Raw genomic sequence first — 25,668 nt, 5'->3', positions numbered from 1 at the left:
TTCCCCGGTTGGCAGCCGTGCACCGATAAGCAAAAGAGGACTTGCTGTCTGATCTGTCTGAAGCAAGAAAGGGTGAGAAAGCGTCTGGCGAAAAGGGAGAAACAGAGACGTCAAACACCACAGCAGGCCCTGGCACACGAGGAAAGCCCTAGTGGCGTCAGGCAGTTCCGAGGAAGATCAGGAGTTCAGCGAAGCAGGGCAACCATCACCTTCGTTCACGCTACACACCCTTCCACACACACACATAGACATGCACAAGCACACAAACACACATAGACACACACCGACACACACACACACACACACACACACAAACGCACGCACCTTCAGGCTTTGTTTGGTCAATAATTACCATAACAGGTGGTAAAGCTAGCATGCTCCCCCTCACATCCACTGTCCAGCAAGCCAGAGGCTTGTAGGCAGAGTCTTGGTGCACAGTAAGCACAAAACCTACTGGCTCGTGCACTAAGCATGGGGAAGCCGTTACAGAAGGCAGCCACCGTGATAGTAAAGATCGACAGATATGGTGAGAGAGCCCCTGCAAGGGCCACAACAAGATGAGACTCTGATGCCCTTTGTGGGTGCTTTCAGTGTTTTCTTTCTGTGTGTGTGTGTGTGTGAGTGTGTGTGTATGTGAGCGGTTTAGGGATCTTAAGTCAACATCGCTACTGGAGCCTTGTGACAGGGCAACGTTTTCAGTATAAAGTAATTTACATGAAACTAAGAGGAGATATTGTAGTTAAGTCCCAATGTTTTGTCTGTGAGTGTGTGTATACACTTGCTAACCCGAGTGCCTTGCAGTAAAAATATGACTACAGTCTACACAAATATTCTCTTTCCATTTCCAAAACACACACACACACACACACACACACACACTCTTTCATTTTTTACTATCTCCGAAATACCCATAAACACACATTCGGAGGAATCCTTTCTGGGCTGCGATTGAATCTTTGGAGCCTGTATGAGGTTTCACATGCATGTTTAAAAGGAAGGGTGAAAGTCTTTGAAATGACCTTCCTAATGAACATGGTCAGCGGGGAGTGGAAGCCGGCGGTTGGGGGTTGGGGATTGGGGGGGGGGGGGGGGTCCTGTCTTCTTCTTCTTCTGATGACATGGTTGTAGAGAGTGACAGGCAGGTGCTGAGGAGAACAAAGCCTATTGGTGCTACAGGGCCCCTCCCACACAGCTCCCAGTGACTGAAACATTTGCTCTGTGCCGCACAAAGCTTGGCGTGGGGGGGGGCGAGACAGAAGGCCGAACACCGAGATGGAACGGATCTGATACACACTTCCAGGTAATTATAGGAGAAGAGCTTTTTCAATTACAGTTGCAGTTGCTATCAGGGCTGATATATTCTCTGCGTCTGGACGCAAGCCTTAGTCACTATCTGCTCAAAGCAGTCTGGAGCATTCTCCAGTGGAGTACTCCTCACTTGGAGGACTGTGATGTTGCGGCGCTGAGGTGTGTTCTCGAGGTAATCTGTTTGAGCAACTTCGCGAGAACATAAAGGGAAAGCAGTGATCATCCTTTGATGGGAAAGAACTCTGCTGTCACAGTGAGAGCCTCATCACTGTCACTGGCTCTGTCGCTACCTAGCGCTGCCACACATTGAAGTGACATGACCGAAAAAAAAGCAAAAGAAAAGAATCACAAACGGGTCCATTTGACTGTGTCTGGGCCGTATCCTCGGGGAAATCCAACTGTTCACAAAGACAAACAAAGACGAGCATTTTGATCCTATCACCGTGGTCACAATGAAGTCACAAGTACTCACTGAGGATGCAAACACACACACACACACACACACAATCGCGCACAAACACACATGCATACAATCTCACACAAAACGTTATCAGTGCCAAAGAATGCCCTGGGAGAGTGTTCACGTCACACACACTCTCGCAATATCTCTGTTGGCTCATGTAGTCATCGTTTGTTGTTTTAAGGCCGGAGCATATTGTCAGAAGAGCTGAGCTCTGAAAAAGCCTCACTCTGCTGTTAGTCATCCCTGGTGGATGGCTTTTCGGTACAAATCAGGATGTCCTGATTTGGAGAAGGAGACGGAGGTAGAACGAGGAGGGAGGACGTGAGAATGAAGGAGGACGAGAGAAAAAGGAAAAAAAAAAAAAGCGAGAACCCGCTAAAGGTCAAACTCGGAGAGCGTGTCACTGAGCAGCTTTCCAGTTCCAGGTGCCTGGCTTTCGGCCGCGTCAGTGTACGTGTTCCTGCCGCCTGACTAATGTAGTATCCTCCCCCGCTCAGCTCCAGCTCTGCTCGGATCCATGACCCAGCTGACAGCGCGGGGCGGCTCCTCCTTTATCTTTAATTACGAGGCGCTGGGTGTGGGAGGATGTCTTACAAAGGCAGAGCAGATTAGGAGAAGGTGCTCGGCACGCTTCAAAGACGAAGCGCATGGCCCAGGAGGGGAGTCTTGGGTGCGGGGCCTGGATGAGCTCCAGTCCAAGAGCTTCCCGCAGGAGGAGCGGCCCTGCTTCGCGTTGATCCACAGAGCCAAAGGCAGCGTGCTAACAGCTAGGCAAATAAATGTCACCCCCCCCCGGTGTGTGCGACAGGTAAACGGTGAACTACCTTGAAGACATAAAGGGGCCTTTGTTCACCATCGGGATACTGAGGGGATGGTGCAGGTGGAGCGATTCGCAGTGCTGGGGGGACTCTCCCGTCACGTCGGAGAAGAGCAACTGTCTGTCCTGCGCCGCCGTTGACTGACACAATGATGTCGTTGACCCCTCATGACCCCATCTGTCTTGCCCACGGTTCTCGGGCGCTGCGATACATCTCTGTCTGCTTTATCTGTCCGCTCGTCCATCCTCAGGCGTGCGCGTGTGTGTATTCACTGCCGGGCAAGGGGGGGCTCGACTACAGCCTTCTTGACCAATGTGTTTATCTCGTCAGCCGAACGCACTCGCAATCAGTGTCACATCATATCAGAGCGGGCTCGCTAAGAGACAGCAAAAAACGATTGTGCTTTTCAAAAGCTCCATCCGGACAGTGCCGCGCATGTCATTCCCTCGTTCGGAGAACACCGCCAGGGCGGACACTTCATTTGTCTCCCTTTTTGTCATTAGTGATCTGGCCAAAGAGTGACCCTCGCAAACATGGCCTTTATCGATTAAGCGTCATGCAGTGGCTGACAGTGACACATGGCAGCGGCGATATCGCGTTGGTATAGCAGAAAAAGATGATGCATCGTAACGCGTGTCTCACATATGCCTGATAAGCCGAAGACAAGCAAGATGGATGCTTCCGCATGCATTGGGTTGAAGCGGTAGGCTTCTCCCTGCGGTTTCCCATTACGCCTGGGCAGGAAATATGAAAGACAGATTCTAATCATGTCAAACCTACGTCAAATCGGGAGCGTTATTTTTCATATCTTAAATTATCTATAGGGCATTGGCGGATGGAGGGGATAACGGACTTAACTAAGGGAAAGCAGGTTGGGGAACTTTTAGGAACCATTTTGATTTCATTGCGGATTCCAGCCCGTTCCGCCGACACATTTCAGACGGATGGGACGGCTTCTCTGCGCTCCCAGGGCCTTCTGCAGGTTTCCTGTTCAGCAACCGGCAGCCAGGTAGAAGCAGCCTCCCTGACCCGCCTGCAGAGGACCCGCGGGGTCACGCCGAGCTCTCGGCAAGAGGAGCCGCAGTCAGCTACTTCCGCCCGCTCTTTTATCTATTTTTAATGGACACCACACAGTCCTTCTCGTACATGCTGCGCCGTGGCTCGAGGCTGTTTATGAGCAGAGAGGAGAGACAGCGCATTAGGCAAATGCCGTCTGTCTCCTTCTTACTTGTCTTGACCGGCTGTGCGAACAGGAGAGAAAGTTCTGGAACATGACACTGCTTGCAGCAAAAGCATGTTTGCGTAGGACTGAGAGATCAGAAAGTTTGGCCAAGGGCAGACAATGTGTTGTAGATGTAGACTGTTTTCTTCTTGACTGTAAATAAGACCAAAGCCACTCACAGTCCTGATGTTATTAGCAACGGGACACTGAAACTTTGCTTTTAAGAATGTCTTCATGGAAATATCCTAAAAGTGATTTCTTTTGTAAATAAATCATGAGGTTCAGATGAACTAGCACAACCTCTGTTCTTCCTACAGCTTTGAGGAATGCTGGTTGTTGTGCTTGGCAGCCTTCCGATCACAGCGACAGGAATGTTGGCAGTGCTTGATTCCTATGGTAGCCAGGATTCTGAGACAGTAAAAAAAAAAAAAAAAAAATGTCACTTGGATGTTGTTCTCTGTGAACGGCGGCTCCTCGAACCCGTTCGCGCAGGCCTTCCCCGGCGCTGGCAGAACGGGGAAACCAGGAGCCAAGTCAGGAGCTGGTGGGAAGGTCCAACTAGCGCGCTCATTCTCAGTGACACCTTATCTTCATAACATTTCAGCTTGCTGCAATCAGTGCCCGGTCCAGGAGCCGTCTGACAGAGGGTTTCTGATGCTGTCAGACTTCCAGAGGCTAGGCCAGGCTTATCTCTGGCCTGACAGGACTGAAATAAAGTCCCCTTGGCAGGAAAGCAGACCTGTATGTACTCAATAGGAGTACTAGAATCACGTGGATGGAATCTTCTCCCCAGTCCAAAGAGAAAGGGGAGGAGAGAGGAGCAGGTAAGGCATTGACTCATAATTAGACTTTTTGATGTAAATTTGGACGCCAAGTGATAATCAAGAGGATGAAACAGAGGTGACGTGCAGTTGGGTTGAGTGGCCTGGCAGTAAAAACTGCTCTCTGACGAAAAGGAGCTCAGGGATTCTGCTTTTCTTCTGAATAGTTCAAGCCGCACAGCACCAGGCCAAGGTTAATTTGTGTTATTGTCCATACTGAACACCGTCATTTGCAAACAACAGGCTTCTGATGTGCGGGTGTTTTGGGGATGTGTGCACAGAAGCGAGGAATGGCTGATAGCGGAGGTCCTACTGGATTAGTAAAGCTTGAATAATTGAAGTAATGGCTGTCTTACAGGGCAGAAGCAGCTGAATTTAGTTCTAAACGAAACTTTAAAACTGCACAGGTAGGTGTTTTGTATTCTACAGCATAAGACCACTGGAACAGTGAAGCAGTTCCTGCTCTAATGAGCTTCTTAGATGAACAAACAAAAATATATATATACCACTTATATGTTTGATTAAGCGTACACCTTACATGCACAAGGCATTGCAAAGTAAATATAACGTGGAAACTCTCTCTGCGGTAAATATCCCCGTGTCACCTGACAATGCAGGGAAGCAGTGATAAATAATCACTGGAAAAAAACAAGAAAATGTTTATATATGAAAGTTTATATAGGAAAATGGGCTTCTGAGAAATGGGAGAGAAGACGGATTCGGACATCCAGAGTGAGGAAATCATAGGCTCATCCCCTATCTGTAGAGATCCAGCTTGCACCTCAGCTCTGCTGCTCTGCCTGAATGTCTAGATAAAGAAACCTTTTTTTTTTTTTTTTTTTAACCTTCACTAGATTTCAGGTTCTTATGCCTGAAAATATATTCCAAAGATAATGTCAGAAAAGATTTGTGCATGGATACAAGAAACCGGCAAGAAGGAATATTACGGTGTTCTTGAGTTAACTACTACGCGTTCATTTCACAGTTTTGATGTATTTTCAAAGCATGCAAATTGGATGTAAAGCAAAACTGCCTCCGCCTATCGCTATGTAGATGGCAATTGTTGATTCGGTGTGAACATCACCTGTTCGATTTCACAGACAGTTCGATTTCACAATCTAAATGACAGGACCTTTTAGCTTTTAACAGTTTACAGTGAATTTACACTGTGCTGACATATCGTCAGTGGATGTTAGAAAATGAGCCAGGACTGTTAGAAACAAATCTCAGGCAGGCTGGCAGATCCCATATGTGAGTGGTAGGGGGGGAGGTCTGCTACAGCTGGCCACTCAGAACATGCTCACCTCCCTAAGCTGCTCTGTCACGTTAAAGAATGATCCCCTTTGACAGTGAACACATCCATCACTGTAAATAGTGTTACTGGATTCTGTGTATGCAATATCTACTGAGATAAGGATGGAATGCGAATGTGTCTGCACGAGAGAGAGAGAGAGAGAGAGAGAGAGAGAGAGAGTGAGACAGAGAGTGAGACAGAGAGTGTGCCTATGTGTGCGTTTGTGGTCGCTCGTATCTGTATGTTTGTCTATGACACTGTGTGCGTTTGTGTGTGCATGTGTATGTGTATTAGCGTGTATGTGAACAGGCGTGTGTGTGTATGTGTATTAGCATGTGTGTGTGTGTGTGTGTGTGTGTGTGTGTGTGTGTGTGTGTGTGAGTGTGTGTATGTGTGTATGTGTATTAGCGTGTATGTGTGTGTGTGTGTGTGTGTGTGTATGTGTATTAGCGTGTGTGTATGTGTGTGTGTATGTGTGTGTGTGTGTGTGTGTGTGTGTGTGTGTGCATGTGTATGTGTATTAGCGTGTATGTGAACAGGCGTGTGTGTGTATGTGTATTAGCATGTATGTGTGTGTGTGTGTGTATGTGTATTAGCGTGTGTGTGTGTGTGTGTGTGTGTGTGTGTATGTGTATTAGCGTGTGTGTATGTGTGTGTGTATGTGTGTGTGTGTGTGTGTGTGTGTGTGTGTGTGCATGTGTATGTGTATTAGCGTGTATGTGAACAGGCGTGTGTGTGTATGTGTATTAGCATGTATGTGTGTGTGTGTGTGTATGTGTATTAGCGTGTGTGTGTGTGTGTGTATGTGTGTGTGTGTGTGTGTGTGTGTGTGTATTAGCGTGTGTGTGTGTGTGTGTGTATGTATGTGTGTGTGTGTGTGTGTATGTGTATTAGCGTGTGTGTGTGTGTGTGTATGTGTGTGTGTGTGTATGTGTGTGTGTGTGTGTGTGTGTGTGTGTATGTGTATTAGCGTGTGTGTGTGTGTGTGTGTGTATGTGTGTGTGTGTGTGTGTGTGTATGCTTTCTCTGGCTAATGTGTCAGGGAGTGTTGTGTTGTGGTGACAGGACACTGGATTGTTGTGACCTGATGGTCTGATCTAGTGGGATGACTGTATCCCAGCCATGGGCATGGCACTCAGTTCAGCTGCACTAGAAAAGGCACTGATAGGAATAAGACATAAGGCTAGAGTACAACAGTAGGACAATAGTACACTGATGGAAAGATAAAGAAAACAAAAAGAAAAGTGAAAAGCGTACAGAAATTATTTGGTAGACAAAATGGTTACTGTCCTTTGTTTAGAAAAATGCGTGGCTTTCATATGAGCAACTTTATTAAATTTCTATTTCAAAACACTGTTTCCTTATTGGATTCTCCTCTGTGCACTGAAAGCTACATAATAACTTGATATCTTATTCAATTTAAATGCCACCCAGCAATAATGACTTTGGCTCAGCAAACAGATTTTAAATAAAGCTTTCCACTGCACCATAATAAACGACTGCTGTGTGCAGGCTGCTCCAGCAGGAAATAGACCCAAATCAAATAAATGCAACTATTATTTGTCTGCCGATTCCTAGAAACTGGAGAATGCCAGTGTCTGGGATGTTCTGGGATGGAATATGGATAAATATTTGAAATGTGGAAAAAAAGATTATCCAGATGAGAGTCAAAGACAAGTGAGTGTGGGCTGAAAATGGAGTTTGGGAATAACTGCAGCTTGGGAGAAAGACCGTGCCTTAAACTCCACCCTTATTTCTCCCTGTTTATACTCCCAGACATCTCTATTCTCCGTGATGAATCTCTCACCCCTCCTCCTCTACTCCTCCCTGGTTCCTGTGCTTCTTCTCCCTCTTTATCTCTACAGCTTCCTCTCAGTCTCATCTTCAGTAAGCGGGGGCTAGCTTCTCCCATCTAAGGAGGCCACCCAGACCTCCGGTCCAAAGTGTCTCACTCACTTCCATTCCAGCCCCTGTAGAAGGTGTGGCCTGCACTTGCAAACAACCTGCTGTATGAAAACGATACTTTGACAAATAATCACTCCTTTGTCCTGACCCCACGTTGGCTTCCAGATCTCAAGGGAATACGAAACTGTTCTTTGCATATGCTCTCATGAATTTACTCAGTCCATCACTGTGCTCAGGCAGAACACTTTCAAACTCCAATAAGCAAAATCAGGCAGTCCTGTGTGTTTAAATTCAGAAGCCATTAATGTTCTCCTATCTGCCCGTGACTAAATTAGTGGTGCTAACCGGCTAACGGTTGTTTACACAGGTCATTCCTGTTTGGAGCTGCACCCCCCCACTCTTATCAGACTCCGACAGCTCTTGAGGGGCTAACCCAGCTTCTGTGGGCAGGGTTGAAGATACCACCTCAGCCCCCGTGAGGTCGCGGTGTCTCCCGCACCGCCTGGCCCCTGGTTAATGGCTAGGAGGGGGCTCGGAGAAATCCCCCCCGGGTCACTAATAGACAGGCACTGCAAACAGAGCTTCACGGTGGCCGGCTATGTGGGAAAGACGAACCTTTCCACTGCCCTCGAGGGTGGTTGCTGCTGAGAACAGGATAGGCAGCAGCCCTTTATGGGAGACAAGTGCTTGCTCATTTGAGATTATTTTCTTTAGTGGTCTTGTGCCCGAAAAAAAAACAAAAAAAACAAAGCATATGCAAAATAACCAAACTCAGTAAACAAACTAGGAGCGAAAGTAAACAAAGACTTTTCTGTTAACTGCTTGTACAAACTCTGCTTGTACAAACCGGCTATGACTATGCCGGTACGTAATCAAGACCTTGCTGGAAATTGTTCCTAGCGACTTCTCTTTTACTATGAGTCAAAAGACAGCGTGCTTTTGGAATTTTACAGCATGTTTGGAATTTTACAGCATGTGTTCACAGCTTGGAAGTTTATCCCCATTGTTTCCTGTCATGTTTTAAGTGCAGACTCGACTGCAGTAAGTGTAGCTTGAGTTCACTCTATGGAGTGAAGCATTGCTGTAGTGCTACACGCAGGTCTTTCCTACCTTTTGCTGCTCTTTCAGCATGGTTACGCCACACTGAGCGCCTGCTCCGGGGGTTACGACCTCCGTCACCTGGAGCTGCATCCCTCTGAGCAATAGCGTTGGCACCGGCAATCCCAACTGGCCACTGGCAGAGAGAAAGATGAATCAGGTCACCCTTATGTGTGTGTGTATGTGAGTGTGTGTTTGAGTGGAGGAGAGAGAGAGAATGAGTGAGTGAGAGAGACAGACAGAACGAGAGAGAGAGAGAGAGAGAGAGAGAGATGGTGGGAACGGCCACTCATCACTCCGAACATTCCCACGAGCTCTTGCTACACAAATGGCATGCTGGCGGCAACTCCGTGATTGTATCAATTTATTTCCCTCTGTTGTCGATGGCCACGGTGCACGCGTGAATCATGAGGCAGGGGGAGGCCCCATCTATCAGTCGGAGGGGGTGGGGCACAGCTACGGCCTTCTCCGCCCCATTATGCGCTAATGAAGTGTGGCAGCACAGAGCCTACCATTGCCCTTCTGCTTTAAGCGTGACACAGACGCACACGCAGACGTACACACGCTCCCCACGGGGGCTCTGGCTCCGCGGCCGTCTCCGTCGCCCGTCTTGTTCCCGTCTGCCGTTCCGAACTCTCTCCGAGCGTTGGCGCTCCTCTCCCCTTCTGCTTCGGCACCCCTCGCTCTGTCTCCGTCTGCTTGGCTTAAGTGTCTTGCCAGTGGTTAACGCCAACATTAAGGCAGTAATTATATTTCTCTGGTGCCTCTTACGCAGGCCAAGTGGCACAGGCTGGATTACAGATGCCAGCATCCACTGCAAATTTTTTTTTCATAGCCCCTCAGCCTCTCTCCTTAATGCAGAGAGGGAGGAACAGCTGGGATGACCTCTTCATGCACCCCGGAGGAGTCCTCTCGCTTTCCCTCCCTCTTTCCTTTCCGCTATCCTTCGCTCCTCTCCCCTCTTCTTCTCCTCCCCTTGGAACTGTCCGACGTCTAATCGGCCCACCGAGCTAAGTCTGGTGGAGAGAGGGAGAGAGGGAAGGAGAAGGAGAGAGAGAAGGGAAGAGAGAAGAGAAAAATGACTATCATGAATCTGGTGGAAGCATAACATTTGCGTGTGTAATGTGATGTACCCTTCTGGATGGGACACATCTGTTGAATCCCGCAGGAAATGTCTTGTGGTGAGAAATGCACACTTGATTACAGTATATAACTCAGTCTCCCCTTCCTCCTTTCGGTCTGTTATACCTCACGCCAACACTGACTTCATTTTTCGCTGTCTTTTATTTTATAGCTCTTCCAAATAGCATATCTCTAGACTGTTTGAGCTCCCTGCCTTTCCCGTTTCTCTCACAACTAAACATAAATTTAATAGACGTGTGAATGTTCAAACAGGAAGATACAGACACGCAGGAGCAATAATTCCAGCCCTTCCTTTTTGTTTTTCTCCAGCCTGCCTCTCTCTCTCTCTCTCTCTCTCGCTCTCGCTCTCTCTCGCCCTTCTTCAGAGTGAGGCTTTTTGATGAAGCTAGCCATTCTTCATCCTTGGGGGCCCAGATCGCTATGTTGCGGTTTTATTCGCGAATTGTGGCTTCCTTCTGCAGATTATTAAAATTCTTAATCTCGTCCCCTTTTCGCTGCTTCCGTCACACATGTGCTTGTATCTTCGGTTAAGATGCTATTCATCTGGTTCTTTCTTCCCTGCTCTCAAGAAACATCATTGGGTCCTTGAGCAGATTCATGTTGATGAGCAGGATCTGAAGCTGTATTTCCTTCTTCTTCATGGGGGTTGGAAACACAGTTTTCTTGAATTTTTGTAAGCAGGACAAAGTGGGTTGCAATTAGCTAGAGGTGCCACACGATTATGCACTGTGTACTATTAATCCCGAGGCTTCCTTTTTCATGTGTGATATTTTTTTATTTTTTTTTAATGTAATTTTCTTTCAAAACCATGTCTGTTTTATTTATAGTAGTACTGTGAGTACTTGAATACACACATACACACAAAGCAGCTATACTGAGTGTGCTATATGTATTTACAAGTGTGTACCAGCAGACTTGAGCAGTTTTAGACACACACACACACACACACACACACAAACACACACACACAGCTGTCTCCACTTGCTGTTGTTTCAGTGGACACCGGGTCAGTGGAGGTGGAGCTGGCGTGGCTTCTGCGTGCCTGTAGCAGACGCTCCTCTGCTCATTCGCGACCTATGACCCCTAAGCACAGGGTTACCCGCTGCCTTCTGAGTGAGAGCACAGCCCAGACACAAGACGTAAAGAGGCCTGCGGTTTTAATATTAGCTACGCTTTAACTACAATCACGTTTGCAGAGTGTTGATGGCTCTGTCCAGAGGAAGAGGAGGTGATGATGACGATGAAGATGATGATGGTAAGACAGAAGTGTGTCTGATGATCACTTTGTAAAATGCGCCCGGTAGAAGAGGGACTTGATGATGAAGCGTACAAAGCCCAACTGCTCGGAAACGTATGAGTGTCACTTTCATTAGCATTGGCGTAGAATGATCGCTCCTCAGCCATTGTTCCCACATGCCTTTGTGTGGAGAAACATCCAGACAGCCCAGCTACTCCCATGCCTGTGGCTATAGAGCTCAGAAGCTCATCATTGTACTATACTTTGTAATGCTCTCCTTCTCTAACCGTAATATCACAAGCAAACGAAATAATTCTTTGATATCTCCTTACAGCGAACGGAGATGCTCTGTGCAGCTAATTAGCCATATCTAGCAGGTATTAATGGAAGCTTTGTTATGCTATGTTAATTGTAATGTGGCCGGGACTGCAGCTCTCTACTCGTGAGGAGTTGTTTGCTTTTGTATCAGAATTATGAGAGACAATTGGTTTCAACAGGCATGAAGAGCATTTCTGTACTGCTTTCAGTCTCCCATAGCTACAGTAAGCCAGTAACTCTCTCTCACGCGCGCGCACACACACACACACACATGCACACGTACACACACATAAATGCTCCCACCTGCCCACACGCATCAACAATATAAAATGAGATAATTGCATAGGACGCATCACACAGTCACAGCTATCCAAAGCCTCTTTATCTCTCTGGATTCGGAGTAATTGGGTACAAGCAGGACACTCCTCTCCTCTGGCTTCACACGCAGGGAGGGAGCACTTGCAAAGTAAGGAGGCTGGGGAGGGAGCGTGCCCTCCTCCTCGTCCTTCTCCTCTCACTCCGCTTTGTTTGTTACTCGGGAGAGGAGGCATCTCAAAGCAGGCTGATTTTGGAGGAGCTGCCTCTTCACGGGATTGTCGATCAGGCAACCCAAGGCCACTCTGGGCTGATTTCGGCGTGGGGGGAGAGAGAAGAGGAGCAGTCGTGGAGGTTCTGCGCACGCGGGCTTGTATAGATGTGCGCTTCCTAGAGAAACCGTCCGTTTGTGGAAAAGGGAACGAGCGGAACTGCAGTACAGCCGCAGCTACAGCGTCTAATTTGCATCATTACAAATAACGTCGCAGTCCTCGAGTGTCACATTCCCACAGCTTTATAGGTTGCCAGGTTGTGTTTCCTTTGATAAACATGTCAATAGAAGGCTCTCATCTCATATGATGGTGCTATTTTTTGACTCATCTTTAAATTAAACTCACAGTCACACAGGCGCGAGCGCACGCATGCACACACACACACACACACAGAATATAGAAGCCAAGGCTTCAGCTCAGTTGCCATGGCAACGATTGTAGTGCTCCCAACAATTTAACATGGCTTCAGTGGGTTAGACACTGTATGACACGCCGTTCAGCCTGAGTCATTTCTAATTGTCACACAGCCACTAGAAGAACCAGGGGTGATGGATAGATGGATGGATGGATGGATGGAGGGATGATATCTTGATCAGGAGAAATGCCTGAAACTACTCTGCATCTGTGCGTGATAAATATCCCACATTATGACCCGTAAGTGCTTGATTTTGGTTCTGTCCAAACAACGTCCCGCTCAACATATAACGGACATTAGAGCCCACAGTTATCTACTAGGCCTCAAAAGCTTTAAAGGCATGAAGCCCCTGGGTGGGGCGATATACTATCACACTTTAGCCTTAAAAGACATAATAATAAGGGATATGACTGCAGTCCATGCACCTCTGGGATCTTGAAGATTCTTTTAGGGCTTTCAGTATGACCTTTACTCCATACCCTCTGATTATTGCCTAACCAAACACTTTAATTTAAAATCTTTCATTTATTTCTTTGATCCTCTCTGCCAAGTCTATTTTAATTAAACCATCACTAATGATTAATCCAGATACCAGGACACAAACCTACTTGGATAAGATAACCATCTGGCAATTCAACACAATACAATGTCTAACACAGTGCTTCAGTGGGGAGGAGTAGAACACCATGGACCAACCATTCCGAAATCACTTTGGATCTTTTTCCCTCTTCTTGTTGGGATACGGATATGGGAGAACCGCTGTCCAAAGCCGTTCAGCTCTCGTCACTACAGAGCAGTGTTGTTGAAAGCCAATATTAAAAGAGCAATAAATCACCACAGATTGTTTTCTGCCGCAAGAAAACTCTTGGTGTCTCTAGTGCTTTTTAAGAACTGCTAGTGGAGTTTTTGAATCAGGGAGCTCTGTTTCATCTCATGGGTCTTCTAAACTGTGGAGACATAATCCCTGGACTTTGAAGAAACGTGGACTTCTAGTAGCGTGGCTTCCTAAATAGATATATGCAAGAAGACATTATGTATTATGACAGATGGGCATAGTGAGAGTACTGTTCCTATCAAAGCTCTTTCTAATAATGTCTTCGGTAGCTCACTGCTCCTTGAAATGAGTCCAAAAACTGATATTTTAGGCTGGTGTTTTTTTTTTGTTTGTTTGTTTGTTTTCTGTCCCTGTGGCAACAAGTTAAATGTTCTACCCGCTCCAAAACACTTCATTCAACCCATAAACGCATTGATGAGTGCGATCTGGTATTCTATGGCAGGCAACTACATAACCATTTGATCCAGGGAGCAGATCAAACAGAACACGCCTCAATGGCGCGCAGTACTTTGGAACACAAAGAGTGACTACTACCGGGTCTCACAGCTCGCACCTTTGAAGTCCGAAGGCCTCCGTCGGAATTCCCATTCATCTCAACACCGCTCTATCGGCCTGGGGTATCTGTACCGGGCGTTCTGCTGAGATGCTATCGCGCGTCAGAACAAATGCGGCGCGCCGCTTTATTTCATCCGCGGCTGGTCTTATCTGCACACTGGGAGAAGAAAAGGAAGTGGCACCGCGTTTATCTTCCCGTGCGCGCTCTCCCTTGTTATCCCTGCCAGAGACGAGCGCCACTGTAAGTGTTTAGAACAGGAGCAAAACAAAGGAAAAGTCCTAATGAGCTCGGGGTCCACCGAGACTGGAGCGAAGAGGTGTTTCATTATAACTAAAGAACGGAGCGTTTGACTGTAAGCTCCAACAGGTGTTGGGTTCTTGTGAAGGAATAAAGGCGAATCGAAATCATGGGTAATATCCCTTGATTGTTTGCATAACGACTTTGGCTAAGCCCGCAGTTCTGATCCCTGTCACCACTGGCAGATATATTATTATATAGCATTGTCTCCATATTCAGTATTGACACAACTGTAAAAAATTATATATACATACTAGATACCCACACACACTTGCACACCATGACAAAAATGAACTAAATTCACGTGTACGCATGTTAGCTGGTGGACATCTGGGCCTTCAAATGTACAATTATGTCATTATTCAATAACTCCGTAAAATACTTTTATGTGTTTTTTTAAGTGACGGAGAAGACATACCACAAAGCGTAGAGTACTTCAGGACCATATGTTACGAAGCATTGTGTTCCAGGTATACACGTGTCCTATGTGTGGTAGTGTAGGTTGAGTGGGTGGAGCCTTATTCCCTGAAGCAGCGGAGATGTCAAAGAAAAGCCACAAAGCAAAGCAACCAGAACACACAGTCATTATCCATGACTCATGGTTGTGGTCTAATGAAATGTACCATGGTAGATGTCTGTTTATACAGCCAAAGCAGTAGTATTGATGTGCTGTATGGCTCTGCTATAGTGCATGGCTAAATGTCAGCCGTCTAATCAACGCTCCCATCTCCTCTGCGTTAAACAAGGATTTCGTTTTAGCTGGCGCAGGCTGACAGGCTGTTGGAGCCGGTCACAGGTTCTCACTGGCAATTTGTTTATCTGCGCTTTGGTTCTATTTCCTTGAGCAAAGCCCTGAAACGTGTGCGGATGAGGCTTTGGAGATTAGCATGCTAACAGTGGGCTCTATGCAGTACATGAGGGGAAAGCTTCAGCGATTAGCATGCTAGCGCCAGAGGATCTCCTCAGAGGGCTAAGGCGGAGCTACAGATGGATTGCTGCCTGTTGAGGTGGTTGGCTCATGCTCGACCGTCCCTGGTGAGGTTTCGTTTCCCTTTTTTTTTCTCTCTTTTTAGACGTACTCGGTGACTGGCAACTGCAGCCGGGGCAGCAGATGGTTGGGCGCAGGTCCAGAGCGCGGGGGCGCGGGACCTAGTGTCACTCAGAGCGTCTGTGGCCCGTCTGGGCCGCTGGCAGGCAAGGGAGGATCTGGGCAGCGCCATCCACAGCCGAGTGCTCTCTGCTCCCCAGCACGACGGGCGCGGCCGAGACACGTGGTACGGGGTCATTAGGCATGCGCACCTGCGGCTGTGGCATGAGACTGGACTTTGTGTGCGTGTGCAGCGGTGTGTGCGTGTGTAGTAGTAGCCATAGTAAATGGCCGAACAAAGGATGTCATACATTTGCTTTGGGTGACATATATTTCCAGTGCATGTCTGATACACAAAAGCCCCAGCAGCACTGCAAGAGCAAACGCGTCCTCGCTGGGTTCCAATAAAAGACCACATATCCAACCTCTGTCCCACTTTCCTCCGAAAGCTGCCTTCACACCTGTCAGGAGGAAGCGTGTGACCTGACCACAACCTCGGCTCATGGCTCCCCTCGGTGCTCAGATCACACAGAATCTATTATGATATGTCTTCAGTCAAGATGAAGGTCCCTTTGAGTTCAGGTTTTTAATTTCCACTGCACCCCCCGATGGACAAAACACCTGCACGCATGCACGCATGCACGCATGCACATGCCAGAGCATACCTGGGTATGTGTGTGTGTGTGAGACAGGGTTGTCAAATGGAGCATCACAGTGGAGCAGCTCTGTGTGGCTGAGGCTTGAGGAGATGCAGCCTGGCTTCGTCATGGATACGCCGGAGACCGATGGAGAGCACACTGGCCCAGCACAAAAGAGAACCATCAATATTTGAGCAGTTGCAACGCCTCTGTTTTACTTCCTCTGCATCTGTCTCTTTGTCCACACCTCCCTCGTGCTATCTCTCCGTCTTACTATGACTGCCCAGGAGATGGCTTGTGTGTGACAGAGAGAGAGAAAGAGATGGAGGAGAGAGAAAGACTTGGAAAGAGGAGTGATATCTTACCCAGGCTTCCCTTGATACATTATAGATGAACCCCAGATTCAGTCATCCGGGCACTCAAACAGTATCATTGGCAATATTAATTCATGCCAGTCACCCTACCTCTTTGTCTTACTCTTTCTCACACACACACACACACACACACACACACACACACACACACACACACACACACGTGTGCACGCCCTGCCTTTTTATCCCAAGATTGAGCTTTTTCGCAGATGTTGGGCTCCTGCCGATTTGCTGCTGAGTAATTATCTTCCAGAGGGACGGATAAAAGCGGGAGCCAGAGATTCCGTGAGTCTGTCAGCGCCCCGGCGAGGAGAGGAGGCAGCAGGGAGGGGCCGTAGGGTGGCTCTGGCATGCTGTGAAGTTGTGCTGCTAAACAGGGCCTAATAAAAGAAACTATCACTTCTTATTACAGCCTCACAAAGATAAGTGGTGTCTCGCTTCTGCTTGAAAATGAGAAAAATGAGTGATGGATGGGACCTATATTTCAAAGAGAGAGAGGGAGAGAGAGAGGGAGTGAGAGAGAGGGAGTGAGAGAGGGAGAGAGAGAGGGAGAGGGAGAGAAAGAGAGAGAGAGCACTGGAACAGAGCCATGGTACAGAAGATCTCTGATCATTTCTTGTTCTGAAACTGAAAGCTTAAAAATGGCAGAAGCGCAAAATGAACCCTCCTTTCTTAGCTGCTGACACTTAAAGGCAGGCTTCCCTGAGTGCAGCGATGCTCGTGCCTTTGATCCGTGTGAGAAAGCGTGCTTCAGTACGACTAGCGTGCTCGAGACGGCTCACTACGCGCACGCAAACAGTGTGACAGAGGACAAAATATGCAGAAAAAGACTCCGTGGCCAAGTTCCTCAAAAGCCGCCAGGCCCCATCGAGAAAACATACATGAAAGGGCTTATAAAGTGTCCAGAATCAACCACGCAGTCGCGCCGTTTGACGGCCGGCCGAGAGAACCGCCCCCCTCAGGGCAGACAGGGCACAGGGAGGAGACAGAGAGGTGGGAACTCTTCAGCGTGCGCTTTGGTGTGCTTGATTAAAGCTGAACGCCAAGAGCTCTGTGCTGGTTTTTTATTTTTTTTAAGTCTTCCAGAGGTGCTCGCTTTCATCTGACCGTGATAAACGCAAGACGCGGGAATGTTAAGGGAGTTTAAGGACACGCTCCAGTTCCCTTGATCAGCGAGGCGGACACAGGCGAAAGCTTTCATTTCATCTCTGCTTCGGCCTCGCTGTGCGCACGCGTGTGCGCGCGTGTGACACTGGTGGTGGAGCACGGTGCTGATTGGTTAGCCCCACCCCTCCCACCAACAGATATACACTGAATGCTGATTTAATCACAAATCCCTTGTCATTCTTGATGGAAATTAAGAGCAACAGGCCTTATCAAACAATGCAAGTAACCAAATGACTGCAACTGCTCTTATCCTGATTGTGTGAAGTTTATATCAGTCTCTTGGAAGCATTACACAACTGTCTGCCAGGCCAGCAAACTGTGGTTGATGACAGGTTATGGTGGTACCTGTGAACCCGTGACTTTGCCTATGGATAATGTTTGCATTTTCTATCCAGAAAGAATAACAAAATGACTAAGGGATGAGATTAGGAACACTGAGGCCAGCACTGAGATCTCTGCTGTTTAAAGAAAAGACTGCATGAGACATAACATGGGGGCAGGGAGCCCAGCATTTAAGATATTTAACCCCTTCTCGACTGTGGGAAGCATTAAACAGCTTTTCTGTCTTTTGCTACACATGTGGTAACTTTACTTATTCGGCCTGGGATGCTGTTTTGAACTTATCAACCAAGAAGTACACAGACTGGAAATTTCTGCATTTTGGTGACTTTTATGTCTGAAATATGTTTGTTTATTACTAAAATCACATCACTGGTCTGGAGGTGTGTCCATGTGTAGGATATTTAAAGAAACAGTGACCACTTAAGGAGATAACACAGCACTAGGCATATTGATTTTGGCACTAAACATGATCTTTTCCTCTACTGATCACGTCACCTCCTACATTCTTGCAGCAGGGTGTGAGAGAATTGGGGGGGGGGGGATGGGAAGAAGAGAATAAGAGAATAAGAGCCCTGGAAGAAGGCACATCAGGGTTTGCCTCACAGAACCGGGTAGGCTGTTGGGAATGCCATCATGGTACTAATGGCCACTTTGGTAGAAGACAAGCAGGATGTCTGTAGAAAAAAGGCAAGCCTGAACATTAAATGATTACTTTAGAATGAAAAGGTTGTCAGTCACATTGGCTGGCACTGCCGTCTGCAAGCAAAGATATAGACTGGATCAGAAAAGTATATCGAGTACTTTTGTGTTTGAACGGCTCTCAATAACCCTTTCAGAACCAAAGCAAAGGGTTCCAGCAAAAAGGAAACGTATCGTATTCAACATGATTGAAACAGTCTTACAAGTCCTTTTGTATTTTAAATAGCTTTTTAGGGTCAGTACTCCTAGTATTTTCGTTGAAGAGAAAAAAGGAACAATACGAAAATACTGTATCAATACGCCGCGCTTCCTCCTTTGTATGAGTTCTTTTAAAGAGTCTGTCAAGCTGACCCAGCACTCGCGAAGGAATCTTCTTTCACATATATTTATTGTCAAGATGAATTACACAGCAGTGCTTCTACTTTCCTCCTGCATCATGTCGCATCAAGCAAACCTTTGATCAGTGTTTAATTGGTCGAGAAGATAGAGCAGGAGAACAGGAGCCAGGCCCAGGAGGGGTGTTGCGAACACCGCCAACAAGCAGGATCCCAGACTGGATGATTTATTTGCTCTCTTCCTCTAGGCAGCTCTTAATTGACAGAGAGGAGAAACGGCTAATTAATGGCTGTGGAGCGATTACGGACACAAAGGCGACAGCTTTCAACCTGTCAATTAAAGAAAGCCAGGCATCAGCGGTCTGCCCGCGCCCAAGCGACGGCCGGCGGGAGCGCGCACTTAGCCTCGGGGAACCGGCCGCCGCTTCAGCCGTAACAGCAGCTCGAAGAAAGCGGCTGTTTATATGCCCGTGCGCGTTTTGTTTGGGCTTGCGCGGACAGGAGCTCTGCATAAGATGTGACAGGAAGAGTTGTTGTGGGTCTCTGTGCATGTTGTGGGTCCCTGCTCCTGAAACACAATCGGTATGATTGAGATCTGAACAAGGGAAAAAAAACAACTTTTTTTTTTTCTAGATCAGAGCTCTGTAGAATACAGGAAACGCAAACAGTGCTGTTGTTTACTGCATAACTAGTGTTAACCAGCTCAGCATTTTTGACTCACACATTAAGCACGTCTCCAGGTACAAGTCGGATTTTTCCTTGTTCAGCTCGTTAGCAGATAGTTTTCACTTTAGACTGAATTTGACTATTGGTCTTGCAAGCCTTGATACTGGACCAGCAAGCTGCTCCACTGGGCTACTGTGTATTCACCGTGAGCAAAAGCAAGCATGTACTACAGGACGCAGAACATCCCGCGTACACGTCTCCATACATGTGCATGTTCTGCTGTACAAGGTCATGTGACTCACCACCGGCGAACATGGCCTATCAGCTGCTCTGCCATAGATTCAGGGGCATTCTGTTCCTTCCTGGTTTCCACGGCAACCCAACCAGAGAGACACGGCTCGGCGGGATGCTGGCTTCGTAGCAAGCGCTTGTTTACTGGCGCTGAGGGCTCTAATATTCACTGACGCACTCCCATAGCATCACTGCCCTCGTTCCACCCTTCTCCCCACCTCTACACACGTTTGTGGAAATGTTGCGCAATAATAGCGGTCTCCATGGCAATACCATTAGGATGCCCCCCCCCCCCCCATGTGCTTCTTTCCCTTTTTTTTTTTAATTGAATATTTTTAGATAGAACTATTGTGTTCACCAAACCATCAGCCTCTTCATGTCCTCCAATCCAAGGTCGTAAGGGTCATGACACAGCAATCTGATTAATGCCTTAGTGTATTCACTTTTAACCCCCCCGCCCCCAATCCATGCTTCCCTCCCCCCTCATATAAAATTGGCAGTGGCTTAGCCAATACTCAGCAGGCAATGAATTTAAATGAAAGGGTGTGTGAAATGCAGTAAGCCATTATTAATTACTGCATATGTACAATGACCAGTCAACCGCGATCAGACATGTTCTGCATAGTAATTGCTGCAAAGCCGAAAGGTAAACATTCAAAACGGAGCCTTGTTAACAAATGTGTAATGGACCTCTGTCAGGCATAAATATCAGTGGGTGCCCTTTCAGTGTGAACTGGTTAAGATGAAACCATAATTAGGGCACATTTCAATGCTAGCCCTAATTCTGTGCTTAGTCGGTTAGGGCCAAACAAATGCTGATTTAAATAATTCGGTACTCCTAATCTAAAGGGAAATAAATATCGTTCGAAACTAAACCTAAGTCTAGGTCTATCTGACCAATTCCCAAATCAGGAAGACGTATGCGACACCTTTGTAGGCTCAGATGTGTCTTAGCAGACAGTCTTCAGAAATAAATGCCAGCGTCACTGCTTATACTGAGGGATGTTTAAAAGGAAAACATGCTTAGAACATCTTAGTGGTTCATTTTCGTATCCAGCTCCACTCCTCATATACATGCATGCTTGTTTATATCTCATCTTTTATTATCTTTTCTTATTGAAAAGGTCCCACATCTTTTACAAGTCAGATATTCTCGCAAAACTCATCACAGTTCCAGCTGCTATCCATATGAACTGAGAAGCGTGATAAGGGCGTACGTTTAAAACAAGACAGGACTCGGGCGTTTCGCGCTGTGCTTAAACGTGCTTGGCGTGTCGTGCTTCTTGCCAACCGAGGCTAATGAACACTACAGCCATCCAATCCCTTCAGCTGGGAAGCCAACATTTGACGAGGATCGGCTGCGCTTCTGAGGGCGTGTGCAAATATTTATTTGGATGTCGCATGTGACTTGTGGACGGCAAGGTGGATTCTTTGACACTGTAAACTTTTGAATCGTGGTTGAGAGGGTAACGGGTGAAAACAGGCCTCTGAGGACACCCAACACAATGGAGCCGTTTGTTCACACCACTTGCTGCTTGCGGTTGTGCTTAGCAACCATTCGGGTATGCTCCTTTTCACTTTTCCTTTTTTATTTATTTATTTTTTAAAGGCCTGGAGCTGCAGATACACAGCAAGGCTCACCTTGGTGCGGATTTCGCTGGTAGCGTGGATCCTCTCTTACAAAACCTACAAAACCTGTCGTCTTAACCTACGAGATGACTGGTCACGTCAATGGCTCCAAAGACATAAAGCTGATGATAATGACAGTACACGTGATTGGTTGCATTAAACAATGCCACAATTCTACCATTACAAATGAGTGTAAAGTTCTAGAAAAAATCCATTTGCATCAGTAAGAAGGGAAGCAGGCTGATATATGTCCTGCCCTGAACGATGAACACCAAGACTGAAACAAAATGATGAGAAGTAACAAAATTTGCATCCAATTTGTCTCTGCGTTGATTTAACAAAGCCATTGTCACTTTATTTCTCTATTCAATGCATCATTTGAATTTAAATAATTTAAATCGAAGTTTTCATCACTTTAACTTTTATAGTGTGTTATTAATTCAGCCACAGTTATGGGGAAACGGAAGCACAATTAGGCATGTGCAGATTAATATACTGCCTCATTGCAAAAAACCACACAGAGTACCATTTTCCACTAAATATTTAATGTAATTAATGAGTAGCTCATTGTTCATTGGCCCTTGCCCTGCAATCATGTTCTTTTTCTACAGAACCCTCTAAAACTAAAACCCAACTTGATGCATATAATCAGTCAGTGAGCGAGTATATGAAAAGGAAAATGTGTGGAAAGTGTAATTGCGTCAGTTCTAGGTGAGTGGGAGTAAATGATAGGGTTCTCAGCCCCGGATTCTGCAGCAAACAATCAAACAACGCCCAACTCAGCATGACAGGGAAGGGTCTCCACGGCGACCGTCGGACACGTCGCTGGCCTGCTCTTTCTCTGACCTTGAGATGAAAACACTTACCTGGCTAAAGCCCTTCTTTTTGTCAATGTGAAATAGGACCAATTAACGAACTACGCTGACCGTTGGGTTATTTTTGCGAATGAGAGAATGGAGAATGAGGGGCAGAAAAATAGGGCTGAGGGGAAAAAAGGAGAGAGAGAGAGAGAGAGAGAGAGAGAGAGAGAGAGAGAGAGAGAGAGAGAGAGAAAGGAGCCACAGGGGTTCAGAGTGAAAGGGGAGAAAGAGAGTTCCAGAAGGTCAGGGATAATTAGAGACTCTGAGTCTCAATCCACAGGCTCAGGAGGACATAGGAATAAACACATGTCTGCACATGCACACACACGCACACACACGCACACGCGCACGCACACACACACACACACACACACACTCCTTTAAAGCTCTCGAGGCGACCTTACAGATGGACCCTTAGTGTCATTCTCTCTGTCTCTTTGCCCACACACTCATTTAGTTTGGTAGGAAGCTTCTTGAACACCTGGGGCGTAGCTGATATTTCTCAGGAGACAAAGACCTTCAAGAGCAGTCCTTTGTCAGGGTGCGCCCATGCGAAATGTTACAAAACATGGCCACGAGTGAGCATTCACAAAGCTTTTTTTTGTGACATGGACCACACTATTAGACTACATTAATCAGCGTGGTGCATAGAGATCTGCTTTTAAGTGATTCCTGCTTGAGAAGCTCAAACTGTTGTGGTAGAACTTTCAAATAATGAGTGTGACCTCAGAGGAGAAATCTTTTAATGCACTCTGATTATAGGCATTAGTAGCCTCATTTAAATCCAAATGTCAGAAAGTTTAACAATGCACCTCATAACAACCTCGCTGTGATTTATTTACTTGTCCACACATTTAATTTTTATAGAGAAAACAAAACCTCAGGTTTGCCTGTAAAATTACCTGGGCATTACTAATGACTTACACTTATACGACATTGTTGTAATAGTCTCACTCTGCATTGGACTAAAAGCCATTTTATAGCAAAAGTGTACAGTAGTTTGTTTCTTCTGCAGCTTGTATGAAAACATAAATTCATGTGTTAGATGGGGCTGGTCTGAGATGTGCACCGCCTAGCCGGATGGGCTAACGTTAATACACCTTACAGGCAGCCCACGGCGTCAAACCGTTTGGTATACTGTCAGTCACGCTGAGCTTGTGACACCTCTGTAATGGTATTCCCCTCCCAGTCTGAGCACATGCAGTCAGGGCCGACACCTCAGACATTCACAGAGTTTTATCACGAGTCCATCATGTCACTGGGGGCAAACCCCGGGGAACAGCATCACGGCATGCGTCCTGGATCCTGGATGAATTTGTTAACTTCCCCAATCTCTGATGAGCAGTAAAGCAATAGGGTGTGATGGAGGGTACCCACGGTTATCCGTCTTCACAGCCAGGAAGGGAAACAGCATTATGAGTAAACGATATGGCGTTAGACTATAAAAATAAGTTATTCTGGAGGAAATTTGATGCTTTCAGCAAAATGGCTGTATCAGTATGCCCAGAGGGTCATTGTGTCGCATTTAATGAGTTCTGTGGCATTAAGAGTCAGGGATAAGCATAAGGTCCAGGATGGGTCACCTGAGCTATATTTGTGCATGACTGATTGTGTATAATTGCTAAGCTTTATTTAATCTAAGCTTAGCATTCGGCATGCAAAAGCAACAGCACACATGGCATGTAAATATCAGATAAATGTCACATTCATTAGGCATTGAATAAATTCTTGCATTCAGTGCTCCCAAAGCTATTGAACCACGCATGTACACTTTTATACGCAGCCGCCCACATACACATGCGTGCATGCGCGTACACACACACACACACACACACACACACACACACACACACACACACACAAATACACATGTGTACATACACACACACATGCACACAAATACGCATGCGTACACACACACACACACACACACACACACACACACACACACACACTTCTTAAGATATTCACTCTATTATTGCTGTTCCAAACTACGTCTTAGTCTGTGTTGAGTATTACACTGCACAGTGACATCTTGCATAACAACGCGCAAGTTATATGCATTGTTTATGTCAATACTTTAAATCAACAATGTAGAAGCTCAGGCAAAATGAAAACTAGAGTACGATGACCCCATGTGAATTTCAAATCAATAATTAATATGCTTTTACAGCTACATGAATCAAACTAAAATAAGAAATAATGATTGGTTATTCCATGCATCAAAACAGGGCTATTTACAAGCTTACAGTTCTGCCTCTGCAGTGTCCCTGCAGACTGAGCCCCACATGACGTGGTCAGACTGTTTTCAACATCACTTTATTACCTATAACCCCCCTCTCTTTCTCCCTATCTTTCTACCTGTGGTGGAGTCGTCACAGGGGTCCAAGCATCCTGCCCGTGTGCGCAGCACCACGCTGTACTGATTTCCAGCCTCTCTCCTGACCTTTGCCCCCTGAGCGCCTGGTCGTGGGGGGAGTAGCAATGGGGCGGCCCCCTCTCTGAGTTTTCAGTGTGCTGGTAATTAGCTAAACAGCATTCTGGAGGCTGCTGGGGCCATCTGCTTGTGCAGTGAGGGAGGGATGGGGGGGGGGTCTTGCACCTTTTAATGGGCCTAAGTGTTGGTACAGAGCAATTAGCCAGAACCACTGCATGAGCCTGCACTGCCCATGATGCGCACTGTGTGAGGAAGTGGGAGGAGAGTTCAAATCACATCCAACCCCTAAACATAGTCACCACACCCACTGAGCTGAGAGAGAGAGAAAGAGAGAGAGAGAGAGAGAGAGAGAGAGAGAGAGAGAGAGAGAGACATACAGGGGTGTGGTGGTGGGGGGGGTGTTAGAGAGGGTAAGATGGAGAGACAGAGGGAGAAGTGACTCCACTTGCCCCCCTCTTGTTAAGGGTAGGGGACGCGGCTTACTGTATCTGCCTACTGTCATCAGGCTTCACAGTAGTGGTCTCTAGGCATCTGTTGCCACGACAGCAACTGGATCTGGCCCTCCTATCTATTGTGAGGGCTTCTGGCCAACTCCTCAAATGAAGGTAATTACCGACATCGATAGGACCAGATTAGGGTGTTAATCTTCATTAACATAGAAATATCTTTCCATATCTCTGGAGAAACACTGATGCATAAATGCTGCCCAACACCCCTCCCATCCTTTTGCCTATCAGATGCCCTAATGCAATGTAAGACTAAAGTAAGGGGGAGAGAGAGAGAGAGAAAGAGTGAGCGAGAGCGCTAGAGAGAGAGAGAGAGAGAG

General features: G+C 46.7%; 1 long non-coding RNA gene across 1 annotated transcript in view; it reads right to left on the bottom strand.

Annotated features, from left to right (window-relative positions):
- LOC118242131 (uncharacterized) overlaps positions 1 to 25,668 on the bottom strand; it is a 39,149-nt gene that overhangs the window by 2,779 nt on the left and 10,702 nt on the right. The window contains exons 4-5 of the long non-coding RNA XR_004776559.2: positions 9,490 to 9,945; positions 8,942 to 9,065 (exon numbers count right to left, since the gene is read on the bottom strand). This is a non-coding gene — a long non-coding RNA (uncharacterized LOC118242131). The remainder of the gene's footprint in view (positions 1 to 8,941; positions 9,066 to 9,489; positions 9,946 to 25,668) is intronic.

This window comes from Electrophorus electricus, chromosome 14 (assembly GCF_041902795.1).
Source record: "Electrophorus electricus isolate QZ-2024a chromosome 14, ASM4190279v1, whole genome shotgun sequence".
NCBI classification, from domain to species: domain Eukaryota; kingdom Metazoa; phylum Chordata; class Actinopteri; order Gymnotiformes; family Gymnotidae; genus Electrophorus; species Electrophorus electricus.
The sequence above is the reverse complement of the archived record's forward strand: the minus strand, read 5'-3'. Positions and strand labels throughout refer to the sequence as shown.